General features: G+C 41.4%; 1 protein-coding gene across 6 annotated transcripts in view; it reads left to right on the top strand.

Moving 5' to 3' along the window:
* The window catches only part of LOC125770622 (DNA N6-methyl adenine demethylase), a 161,339-nt gene that overhangs the window by 18,781 nt on the left and 130,557 nt on the right, over window positions 1-12,001 (top strand). The gene's annotated exons all lie outside the window — the stretch shown is intronic.

Consider the following 12,001-nt stretch of genomic DNA (forward strand, 5'->3'; position numbering starts at 1 on the left):
CGTTAGGCAATAGGGTAAAAGAGTGTGAGCAAACACCAAAGCACCGGGGGTCCCATACTACCGAGCGGACGCTATCAGTGCAGATGTGTACTTGGTGTTTGGGTGTACATAAATGCTTTATTGATTTTTCGATTCGATTTGACTTCACCGGCAGTATGTTGGTGCGGGTGGTCACACACAAACACTGGGTGCCTGATAACTACATCCAGTATCAACAGCATTGCAATGAAAGTAATAGCTGTTTTTGCTTTTTTTTGTAGTTAAACCCAAGCTGTGAAGTCAGCTTGCAAGAAGCTTATGGGCGATCCTTGAGGGAAATAAATGGCAGATGGTTGAACGTTGTAAACGAATTACACATTTGATTCCTTTGCAAGTGATACGTCAGTGTGCGCTTAAGAGGTTGCCCAAGAAAGGAAAGGTTTTAGTATATGCCGCTAGGCAATAGTTTAGACAGCTCAACATATGAAGTAGCATACTGTAAAAGTTAACAACTACCGGAAGCAAGCGTAATAAAACCAGTTCACCCAGGGCTGGATAGCATTAGTTCCGGTGTTCAGGGTGTTCCTGTTGTGCTATTATAGTTTGGAACGTTTTCATTCTGTTCATCACATTCTGGAGATACGGCTGTCTAATAAGGAAGCCAGGAGAGCTAGAGAACTAGAGAGTGAAAAAGGAAAGAAAAATCAATTTTCACGCTTCGACTGTTGCTCGTTTTCCATGTTTAGAATCCAATTCTCATTAGCTTCACAAAGTGTGGCTATTGAAGCTCAAGCTATTCAACTTCTATTAGGTATTCTTAAGGTTTGATGTCTAGAAACCTTAAATTTGAAGAATTGAAGTCTTATGCTTCAAAACTTAATATTCCCTACAACCAGTCAGCTGCTAATTATGGGATGTAGGACGCATTGACCTACATCCCTCAAAACACAAGCCGATCCGTTTTAAAAATGTAAGAATCAGATAAACACACTCAAGACACAAATTTGTCGTTCAGCTGCAACTGTGTGTCTTGTCGATCTTTTGTAAGCCTTCCCAATTTTGGATCGCCGATTTTCACAACCACGCAGGTGCGTGTGTTGGTGTCTCTTGGTCCTCGCATGTGTACACGCAAAACCCCAACACCGGACCAAAGTGTCAGCTGTTTACGTGTGTGCGCACGCATTGACAGTTTCATTGCTTCCGTCCCTCGGAAGTCCTATCGTGGCTGGGTGGAAGTCTTTCAAGTGGAGTGGACTTGACGTTTTTTTTTGCTGTTGCTGGTTTGTTTACGGTATTGGTCGCCGCTTCCGTCATGTTTCTTGGAGAAACATACCGTTTTATTGTGACGTTTGCGATTTTTTTTAAAATACACAATCGCTTCGAGTTTTTTTGCTTTTAGATGTGGTTTATGTTTGACAACGGTGTAAGAAGATACTTCCGACCAGTGTCGTGTTACAGCTGACTGAAGACATACGCATCGAGAATTCGCTCTGGATGATTCAATCTTTGACCCATTCAGGGGACACTCATGGAAGCATTTGAAGGATGTTCTTATACAAAACCAAAACCCTTCTGGAAGAACGCATTTCTGCAATTAAGCTAAATGATTAACTCAATTGCTCACGACAGGAAAGTCTTGGGGAGCTAACAATCTTCCCCCCCAAAAAATATGACTCACTTATAAATGACTGCAAAGATGTGGAGTAAATTGCAAAGCATTTTTTTAAAAAGAAAATCGGTAACATTATCCTTTTCTGATGTTACATTTCATCACCTTTTGCCTTCGATCGCGCTATCAAAATATTACCCCTTTGCGTTTAGTTCTTTCGAATTTCCTCCAAGGAATCGGCTTCTGTCCTGTCGACGCATTGCGGTTCTTCGTATCACATTACCACAACGTCCTTTTTGCCTTCCACAATGGCGTACAATGGCGTATACCTTCTTCCGTGCGTGCGCATATGGTTCTCGTCGCTTTTTTGCTAATTTGCTCTCCGATTAAAACCCCGATCGTTAACTGATAAAGTGGAAGTTTCGTTCCGGTGGTCTAAAGCTTCCAAACGAACAAAAGGTGTAAGGTAGGAACAGGAGAAAATGATGCAAATTAATTTACTGAAACCGGTGGTACGGGGTTTAACACTTTCTGTGACGACTGAAGGGGTGGAAGCGGTGGAAAATGGCCGTATGGAATGAGTTTTTTTTGTACCGAATGCTAGGAAGGATATGGGGAATGGATTGAGGAAAGTGGTTACGAACTGGATCATAAATTAACATAATAACAGTTCCAGCTCCTTGCGTACGTTTTTGTCGCTGTGTGTGTGTATGATAGCGTCCTTCTTTACGTTGTTGTTGTTGTTGTTGTTGTTGTGCGTCGGAAGCATAAAAGTCTCAACGGTATTTTTTCCCCGATTTCGGAATTGTTGGGTTTCCTTCCAACCCGACCGATCGTAAGGACCATATGTCACACGGCAAGGTGACGTGTGTAAGAAGCACAAGGAAAAAGCGGAAGGATATTGTATTCTCTTGTCGAAGCTCATGTAGTATGTATGAGTGTGTGTTTTAGTTTCCTTTTGTTGTTTGTTTGCTAGTTGCGGCAATGCAACATAAAAGTGCCGATCAGTAGAACGGAGCATAACTTGCGTTTCGCGTGCTCGCCACGGTTCGCTGATGCTGTCGGTCAGAAAATGATGATGATTGGCAATGATTACAATGCCTGGGAGGTTATAAATAATGGACAATTGCATACGAAGAGAGAGAGAAAGAAACCATCTCACGCTCTTCTATGTGTCGAATGACGGGCAAATGACAAGAGCAAAACCCTCCCCGGGGGCGCAATTTACAAATCTAGCCTGATTAAAGTGTTTGTCGTTTTTCGTTTTAAATTCAATTGACGCATCGCATTGCCGTCTGTGTGTGTATGTTTCTTAATGTGAGTGAAACCAATGAGGTGCGTTCTAGTGTGCATTAAGTTTTTGGGTCGACGGGCGTTTTTTTCGAAACAAAAATCTACCAAAATGTTTCCTTTCTTTCGTACTTATTCAAGCATTAAACCAAACGTCTCGCATTCGCAAACCTTCTAGCAACATCTGTCGGAACGCGTGGGTAAAGGTCTGCATTTGCATTCGAAGGACAGAAAAAAAAAACAACCACCCGTTGTTGATCGCGATAATTGCGCTACTTTTATTGCAACAAACTTCAACCAGGTGTTTTTTTATTTTTGAAAACATTGCCATAACCCTTATTCCTTGGAGCGCTGAGAAGGAGTAACAATTTATCGCAAATGCGCGAATGCAATTGCACCGCAATTTCACACCTTTTATTAGCAGAGTCGCAGTACAAAACACGATCGATTGTACGATCCCTGAAGGTGCAGCAGGAGTGAATGTTGCAGCTTGCATTTTACGATTGAACCCAATAAAACTGCTCGAAGGAGTTTGCGAACGATTGTCTCGATTTGTAATCAAATCTGGCATTTGAATTGAATATGGAAGATCATCATATCCTTGTCAACGGATGTCAAAAAAGCAGGAAAGGATAACAGAAATAAATTTTTGCACTGTCAAAAAGTAATTCTTGCACAAAATATTGGTCCAAATGCCACACAGAGTACAATTTCAATTCCATACAATGCATTTCGCTTTTCCTACCAACCCCTCTAAACGCGCATACAAACGCCGTACGCCATCTGATCCTTTTTGTTGTTGTTTGCTTCACTGTGCAATGCACATCGCTCGGTCGTTCGCTTTCAGTTCCACTGTTCCATGGGGTTCAATTTATTGTACGGCGCGTCCTTTACATTTTTCCTTTAATTTATCCCCCCGGCCTGCGAATCTATTTTCCTGATCCCCGTACTCGTGTGCTTCTTACCGTTCGCTTGCTGTTTAGAAACATTTCATTCGATTTTTCATACATTATTCGCATCCCTTTCTGTCTTCCAGAGGTCGATTCAAATGGTGGTTTTGTTTTTCCTTTTCCCACAAACGCATTAGTTTTGCTTCCTTTTTTCCTGTTTCCCTTCTTCGCTTCGGTTTTATTTCGTGTTCATCCTTTTAGCTTTACCCACCCGTGCTTTGCCTTTGTTCGCCCTTACCGTTTTCCCAGCATCCCTTCCTTCTCTCACCGTGTTCTATAGTTGAAGTTAGTTTCCCGCCAGCTCACGGTTGTCAGTTTTCGCTGCACATCTGTCGGTTTTGGGTTTTGGGTTCCGGATCGGATCGCCCGTTGATCGGCATTTAGATTTTTTTTTCTTCTTCATTGGCCTTTATTTGTTCGCTCGTTTTCTCTCTCTCTCTTTATCCTTCTTTTTGATCGCTTTTTTCTCATTTCCACTAACGCTGTAATTGCAGCTCCTGTTAGTTATCCTTACCAGACCGTGCCAGCCAGCCAGCCAGTTGTTCACTCGCTATCCCTTGAGGCTTTATCGCTTCGATTTCATTGCAGTTGCTGCTATTATTTTTATTACAATTTCCATTATTTCCACACATCATTCCAAGCTGGTTTACGTTGCGTTCTCTTTTCCGCCACATGTTCCACATTTTCCTTTCATTGTATGTGTGCTTTATTTTTTTGCCTTCCTTTTCCTACTTGAATCTATTTCTCCACTGATCCTATATAATGCCACATATCCTGTGTGTTTGTACGTGCATGTGCGTGTGTGTATTAATGCTTTTTCAGCTTGTTGGATTTGTTTTGTTTCTCACCGTTTCTGGTGCATTGCAGGATGCAACCGAAAAGCGGTACGCGAAGAAAACCAAAAGCTCAATGCACTCTTGCGTGGCAAAGGAACGATGCTTCCCATTTGTGTCCTCTTTAGACGCTGATTGTCTTTACATATTTTCCGCACACAACCAAAGAAGAAAAAAAAAAGGATGACGAGCCGGTTTGTTTAAATATCCACCGGGTGAATATTTGTGAAGCTTTAACTTACGATTTTTTTGGTGTTTTTTGCTTTGAACAAGCATCATCAGGCTTCTGGATTCCGTTGGATTTTATTGCTTGCCAGTTTTTGGTCGATGATGAAGTTTCGGAAGCGAGGATGAGTTTAATGACACCGGCTGCACGGCGCATGGGAAAGTAAACAGACAGAGAAAATTGTCTTCGTTTTTTTGTTTTTTTTTGGTGGGAGTTTTCTTTGATTTTTCTGTAACATATCGGTAATTTTTTTTTGTGTGTTAGTCATGCAACTTTAAATCATACCCATGGGATGCAAGCAAGCAACGGGGATAAAAACACCGGATGCAGGATGTTGCGTGAATGAAGCACCACCACCGGCGGTGTGTACATGATTTGTGATTAGTGAAGTGAAACGAAACCATTTCGTTAATGTATCGAATGTCGGAAATAGAACTCACAAAGTGAATGAAATATGCATACAACGAAAAGAATGCAATAATGATAAGAAAAAAGAAACAAAAAAAAGTGAAATGAAAAAATGCTAACATCAAAACTAAATCAAACTAAACCACTAAAACCCTGCGTGTGCAACTAATAGACTACTAATGGATCACTAATAGACCACTAACAGGCAACATACTAAAACTTAGCATTTAAGAGAAGAAGAAAAAATGGATTAAAAACTCATCTAACTAACTGCATTAATTACTGATCTACTGACCGAACTAACGTGTGTTTGTGTGTGATTCACTAACGGACTTACCCCAAAAATCTGCTAACTGACTAACTATAAAAGTGTGCGTGCAAAATGAAACAATGCAAGAAGAAAATGGCCCTACACGAAAAAAAAATGAAAAATATTATATTGCACTAGATTATAAGCAAAAGTGAACAAAAGACATACAAAATGCATCCTTTTTTTGTTGGCCGTTCATACACCGTTTGCTTGCATTCCTGTGGGTGTTTTGTGTGGAGGTTGTTGATAATAGGAATGTCACCATACATTATGGATGGTGAAATACATTTGTGTTAGCACGATTAGCACAACATTTGCCATCCCGGTGTTTTTTGGGGGGACCGGAGTTCGGTTCGGATGAATTATTATGCCGGAGGTCGTTGTATCGTATGCCGGGTGGATGGATAAACATGAATGCAGCACCACGGTGCGGGGAGTTAGATTTTTCGTCATCTCGCTCACTAATCGTTGAAAATGGCAAATTTGCTTCCATTAATAAATTTATGCATTTCCTCGTTTGCGTCGCTGCCCTATTGCGTCTGGCTGATCATGTGGAGGTGGATGTATGCATTTAACTCCTGTTTTTCATCCCTTTCTTTTCACCCTTTCCCCTCCGTCATAGTCCTTGGTGGTAGGATGCATCGTGCCTATGCATTAGCATCGCACGGTTTGGTGTTCATATAATTACCCATTTTCGAATTCGAGCCTTATACCATGCTGATGATGATGATGAGGATGATGTAGCGATGAATGTGATGAGAAGGTAGAGAGGATCCCTGCTTGTTTCCCTGTTGTTCGGGGTTTTTTCCTCCATTTTTCGTTTTATGTGTTTGACTGTGTGTGTAAAGTTCCAAATTTATTTGATTCTCGAGTAAATGCATTCAACGATGCAAAAACCTCCACCGTGGGGCGGTTAGGGTGAAGAGAGGTGGGCCACGTTTGCATAGCATTAATTGAGCGAGAAACATAAAGGAGGAAACGAATCGATAAATTTCGTACCCTCTCTCTCTCTCGCTGCACCCTCTGTTCTGCCCTTCTACGCCCTCGTTGCTTGCGGTTCGGTACGTTTCGTTGCGCATAATCGCACCATCAATGGCAAATGGTTTTTGGTGGGTTTTTGGTGTGCGTTTGTGTGTCCTGTGATGTGCTGGAGAAAAGGGACCTTTAGGTCCACGGGGTGGGCGATGTTTGATGATCGCGAAATCATTTTCCGGTCGGCACTCGGAAAACGCGCTCCGGCCGGTTTTGTGTGCCCTCCATCGGTGCTTCCGATTTTACCTTTCACCGGTTTACCTGAGTGTTTTTTGTTTTGCATTTAATTCGGGGTTTTGTTTCTCAGGTTCCGCTTTTCCGTGTGCCGGATGGATCGAGTGCACAATTTTGAATTCATTTCCTGCTTCGATGTCCTTCCCGCGCTTCTGCTTCCGTGCCGTCCTCGCTGTGGATTGCTGATCGAATCCCGTGCGTTTGTTAGCTTGTACTCGTACTGCATGCTGCTCGGTGTGGTGAAATATTTAATTCTATCGAATTTCATTATTTCATAATAAAATATAAATTTCCTCGGTACCGACCTTTTTCTTTCCATTGCGCATATACACACACACAGAAACACCAATGGTAAAAACCGATGCAGATGAGTTCGCGAGTAAACTTTCGGTGCCGCGTGTGTGAAGTGTAGTGCGTTTGTATTTATTTTTGTGCTACACACAATGAAAAAATAAAATAAAAAACGAAAACACTTCACATGAGTGGAAATACAGCCTTTATTGCAGTTGGTACGTTTTTTGAGGCTTATATCCCCTTTTTGAGAGAGAAAGAGAGCGATAGAGATGGGTGCAAATGCAATTCTGGGATTGCGGAAAATTCGACAAAACGCATCCAAATTCGCGCTACACTGCACATGCAATCGAATTGATGAAATCGCGAAACAACATTTGCTCGAGCATCAGACCGGAGTATGATATATTTTCGGAAAAGCTTATGTTGTTTTCGTGGAGTGTTTTTTTCGTCCTTGCATTTGGGTACAATTCTAGAACAACAGAAATTTATTTTCTGGGATGTGTAGCTAATTGTTTGAACAAAAATATGAAGTTTTATATGATTAAAAAAAGAATATAAAAACATTCTCATTTTTCCATAACTTGCTTCGTTTTTTTGAGGAAAAAAGCAAAATAATCCTGCTTCTCATATCAAACACTCATGCACGCACATTGCACCCTTTCAAGGATGCGCTTGAAGATGCAACGCAAGACCCTTAATGTTTTATTTGCTAAAGGGAATGGCAAAAAAAAAATCCAACGCAAAATGAGATAAAACAAAGCACCACACTGCGTAAGACTTTGCACGCACCGAGGATGAAGAGTTTCTTGCCGCGCAACTGCATTTCCACATTGGAGAGGGGGGAAGGGTGTGCAATTTTCACCCTCGTGGCAAAAACTGCATTCGTGTGCAAATGTGTGTCGAGAGTGCGTTCATCCCTTTCGGTACTTTTCTTTATTAATTTTTATATCCCTCGTGCGTGAGTTTCTATACATCCTAAGGCACGCAACAACAAAAAATCCCAAGGATCTCCTTGTCAAGAAGCTTTTAGATGGATAAATCAGAAAGGGGAGTATGAGCGTATGTGTATTGGATTGCAGCACAGTGAATTTCGGTGCCCGAAAGGAAAGGAATCTTTCATCCGAATACCCTCCCAAATCAGGGCAACTCTGGGGTTAAGAAGACCGAACCGGAGGGGTTTGTGCACCAGTTTTGTTTACCTCGTAATGCATTCAACAATGGCCAGAAATGGGGGAAAGCTGAAAACAATGCTGCACTTGGTGCAGCCGTTACATGCAATCCAACGAGGGGCACTTGTCAAAAAAACAAAAAACCCTTCGACCGGGTAAAACCATTTTTCCCCTATTTTTGTTTTGCAATTCAATGGACTGATGATTTTCATCGTTTTTTTTCTAAAAGAGGAAAAGATTAAAAATTAGGTCAAAAAGCTGCTTCCGAATTCAGTGCCCGGGTGTCCCGTTTCGTGCCTCTCCCCCTTCTTATCGGTTGCATTCCATTGAAATGCAGGAGAAAGATAGGGGACACATTTTGCGAAAGCACAAGCAAACAAGGGCCCACATACAGGGGCCAGAGAACAGGATAACTCTAGAAGAGAGTTTTGCTAATTGGCAGGGAAACGAGTTTTTGCCACCCAAGGACCAATGGCGTTACACACTTAAACGAGCGTATCTGGTTTAATTTATCTGGTATCTTACCGAAGGGAAAAGGTTGGATAAGACCATTTTCCCTTCCGGGATGAAGATATTTCCTTTGCTTATCGTATCGCCCACAATCAGGGAGATGCTAAAGAAAGCTGTGATTGTGGCATCCCGGTGGCTTTCGTGTACCAGAAGAAGGTTTTTCTCTTGGGTTCTTTTTGCTTGTGGTATATGTGGCGCTTAAGAAGAATCGAGTAATACACAAAGAGGGAAGAAAAAAAGCGGAAAAACTCTTCTTCTTTGATGAAAAGTGTGCATCCGGTGTTCCAGTAGGTGTGTGTGTGCGTGATGCATCTTATCGGGGCAAATATTTGCATGCTCTGTATGAATGATGGTGCGCAACTACGCACTATTGAACGAAAGGGAGGATTGCACACAAAAGATAAGAATATGATGCAGAGTGTATGAATGGAAATAGAATCTTGAGGTAGGTTTTCGTACCAGGCGAATAGATGAGTATCGACGAGATGGAATTGTATTAAAGAGATGAAATTTTCTTGGATGGATCTGCCTATTTCGACACTACAGCGACCTACCTTGTCAGTTTGACTTGCTCAGTATTTTAGTTACCAACTTTGAGATACTTGTGGGAAGTCACTAAACTTTTCGGAGATTCGTTCCAATAATTCTGGAACAAACGAAGTTGAAGTTCTTTGAAAATTTTCTTGGAAAGATGCGTCACTTCATCTCATTTTGAGACTACCACGCCTCCTCTGTCCATGTGGACGACCTAAAAGGACTTTACCGGTTGAGTCTTTCGGTGTCATTCGAATGACATGACCAACTCACCGGAGCCTGACGAGTCTAATTCGCTGTGCGATAGTGAGATTATCATACAACTCATAGAACTCGTCATTAAAGAATTATCATCACCTCCTCAATTATATTTTGGGTGTTTCAAATCAATTGATTGAAAATCCTCAAAAACTTTGCCAAAATGGCACTCGGCTATTCTTGGTCGTTCTAGTGCTCAGAGAACAAAGTTTCACTAATATGAAAGCAAAGCCATATTAAGGCGATATATTTTACAGATAATTTAATACAAAAGAATGTCCCGTTTGTATTCGCTTCGTAGTGTGTTAATATTTAATGAAATCTTTCTCGGTGAATAATATGTGTGCACCCTCTGGGAAGATGAACATGTGTGTGTCACACCTAACCAGCATCAAGCATAATCGAATATCGACATGTTCTCGCGACATGACGTCTATCTCCGGTAGTGTCCGGGGATTGCAATTTTCTATTTATTTTCCCAATGCTGGTTTTTTCCCGTTTCTGAAGGTCAATTATCTAAAAACCCTCGCAATCAATATAATTTCTAGTAGTCAGTCATGCGAATTTGGAATTCTACGTCCCAATCACACCGAAGTTTGGTGCATATGGTTGAAGGCTTTACTATATTCTTCTTTCTCTCTGCAAATGACATTTTGTAGCAACGTTTCGGTTGGCTTAACGTAAATTTAATGCAGTTTTGTTTCCAGTCGCAGATGTGCGAATGTGGATAAGGGTCCGGCAATAAAGCGCACGTTCAAAAAGGGAAAGGACGTTAGAAAGGAAATTCGAAATATCACTCATTAATCAAACACGGGCTTTTGGGTGAATTAAATGACAGCTGAATAATTTCCAACGCTTTGGTAGTTTCGCTAATCAACCGGGCATGATAAAGATCGATGCGATTCGGCGAACAAAATGTGATTCATTGGTAATGAGAATGAGGCATGAATTTCTATTTTACACACATATCTTGTCATCTCCTTTTTTTTGTTCTTCTTTCATTCCTCGCCATGTTTCGCCACAGTTAAAAGATGTCGGAAGAAGCGATTCCAATTTTCCGTACGCAGAAATAAACAATCCTCACACTTTTGTTCACCATGTGATTGTGTCATATTTTTCTTTGGTTTATCTTTTTCCGCTGTATGCAACGTGGTCGCTTTCGCTACACACGATGCCACCGTCAATTTTCGGCAGGCCTACACCGGGGGTAAACGCAACAACCCAGTCGTCGATTCTTTTTGCCACCGTCGACGCAGGACAACAAATGAGAAGCGAACTTTTCTCGTTTCACGCTCACGTGAGCAAAGTCATTATGGGGTCGAAATTTATGACACCTTTTGCACTGGTTTTCTTCCACGTTTCCACCGAAATGGTGCCGCGTACACATGGTTGGTGGCCGTACGCGTTTGCCGTCTAGTGGATAAAGATGAGGCCACCGTTTTTGGACGCGTCGCATCGCACAGGAACAGGAACGGGAGTTTGCTTTATATGTATTTGTGTGCGTATGTACGCATCGTGCAAGGACGAACCGTGGAGAAATCTTGGCTAATAATAGTAGTAGAAGATGATACCGGTGTCAGTGCAGAAAAAGAGAAGGAAAACAGCACAAAAACGGCCTATTCTAATAAGACACACGGCTGTGAATGATGAAAAAATAAGAACAAAGAAGTGTAGGAAAGTAACGAACCAAAAAAAAAACAGACACGCACAGAAACCTATAACTAACGCAATACCACCCGCTATGGACGTCCCGGTCTGTACTAGATGAGGAAGCACAAAAAAAACAGAAAAAATAGCTTAGTTTCTTTTTGCAAATGGAATTTAAAGGCCAGAAAAAAAAGAATGGAAATTGAAAAAAAAACCTCATCCATGAACCCAATACAAAGTGCTGGTGGTATGTATGGTGCATAGGAGATTTTGGGGTGGAAAGAGACGAGGAAAAATACGACCAAAACGGCTGTAATTTAATCTAACCTTTAGAATATTTAATTACGAATTTATTCGCGTTTTATAATTAGATTTTCTTTCCTGTCACCTATGTCGGGACGGTTGGTGTTGGTGGCATGGCACACGGCACGGCCATGGTCCAGGAGAACCGTTGTAATACACGTTTCACTGTGCGGGAAATTGAAATTTTCTTACCTGTTTCCGAATAAAATATGCAATTGAATGAAACGCATCTATAGTTGGATGTGGTTGTTGCGCACGTGTTTAAATATTTTATTTGGAATATTTTTTCGAATGTATTTGAAGATTTTGTTTGAGGCAGTTTAGTTTAAATTATTAACGGCTTCGTTCGTTGCTACAAAAGTATTGTTCCTTCTTATTTTCGTGCATCTCAAAAACCAACTGTTCCAACTGATTG

Source organism: Anopheles funestus, chromosome 3RL (genome assembly GCF_943734845.2).
Source record: "Anopheles funestus chromosome 3RL, idAnoFuneDA-416_04, whole genome shotgun sequence".
NCBI classification, from domain to species: domain Eukaryota; kingdom Metazoa; phylum Arthropoda; class Insecta; order Diptera; family Culicidae; genus Anopheles; species Anopheles funestus.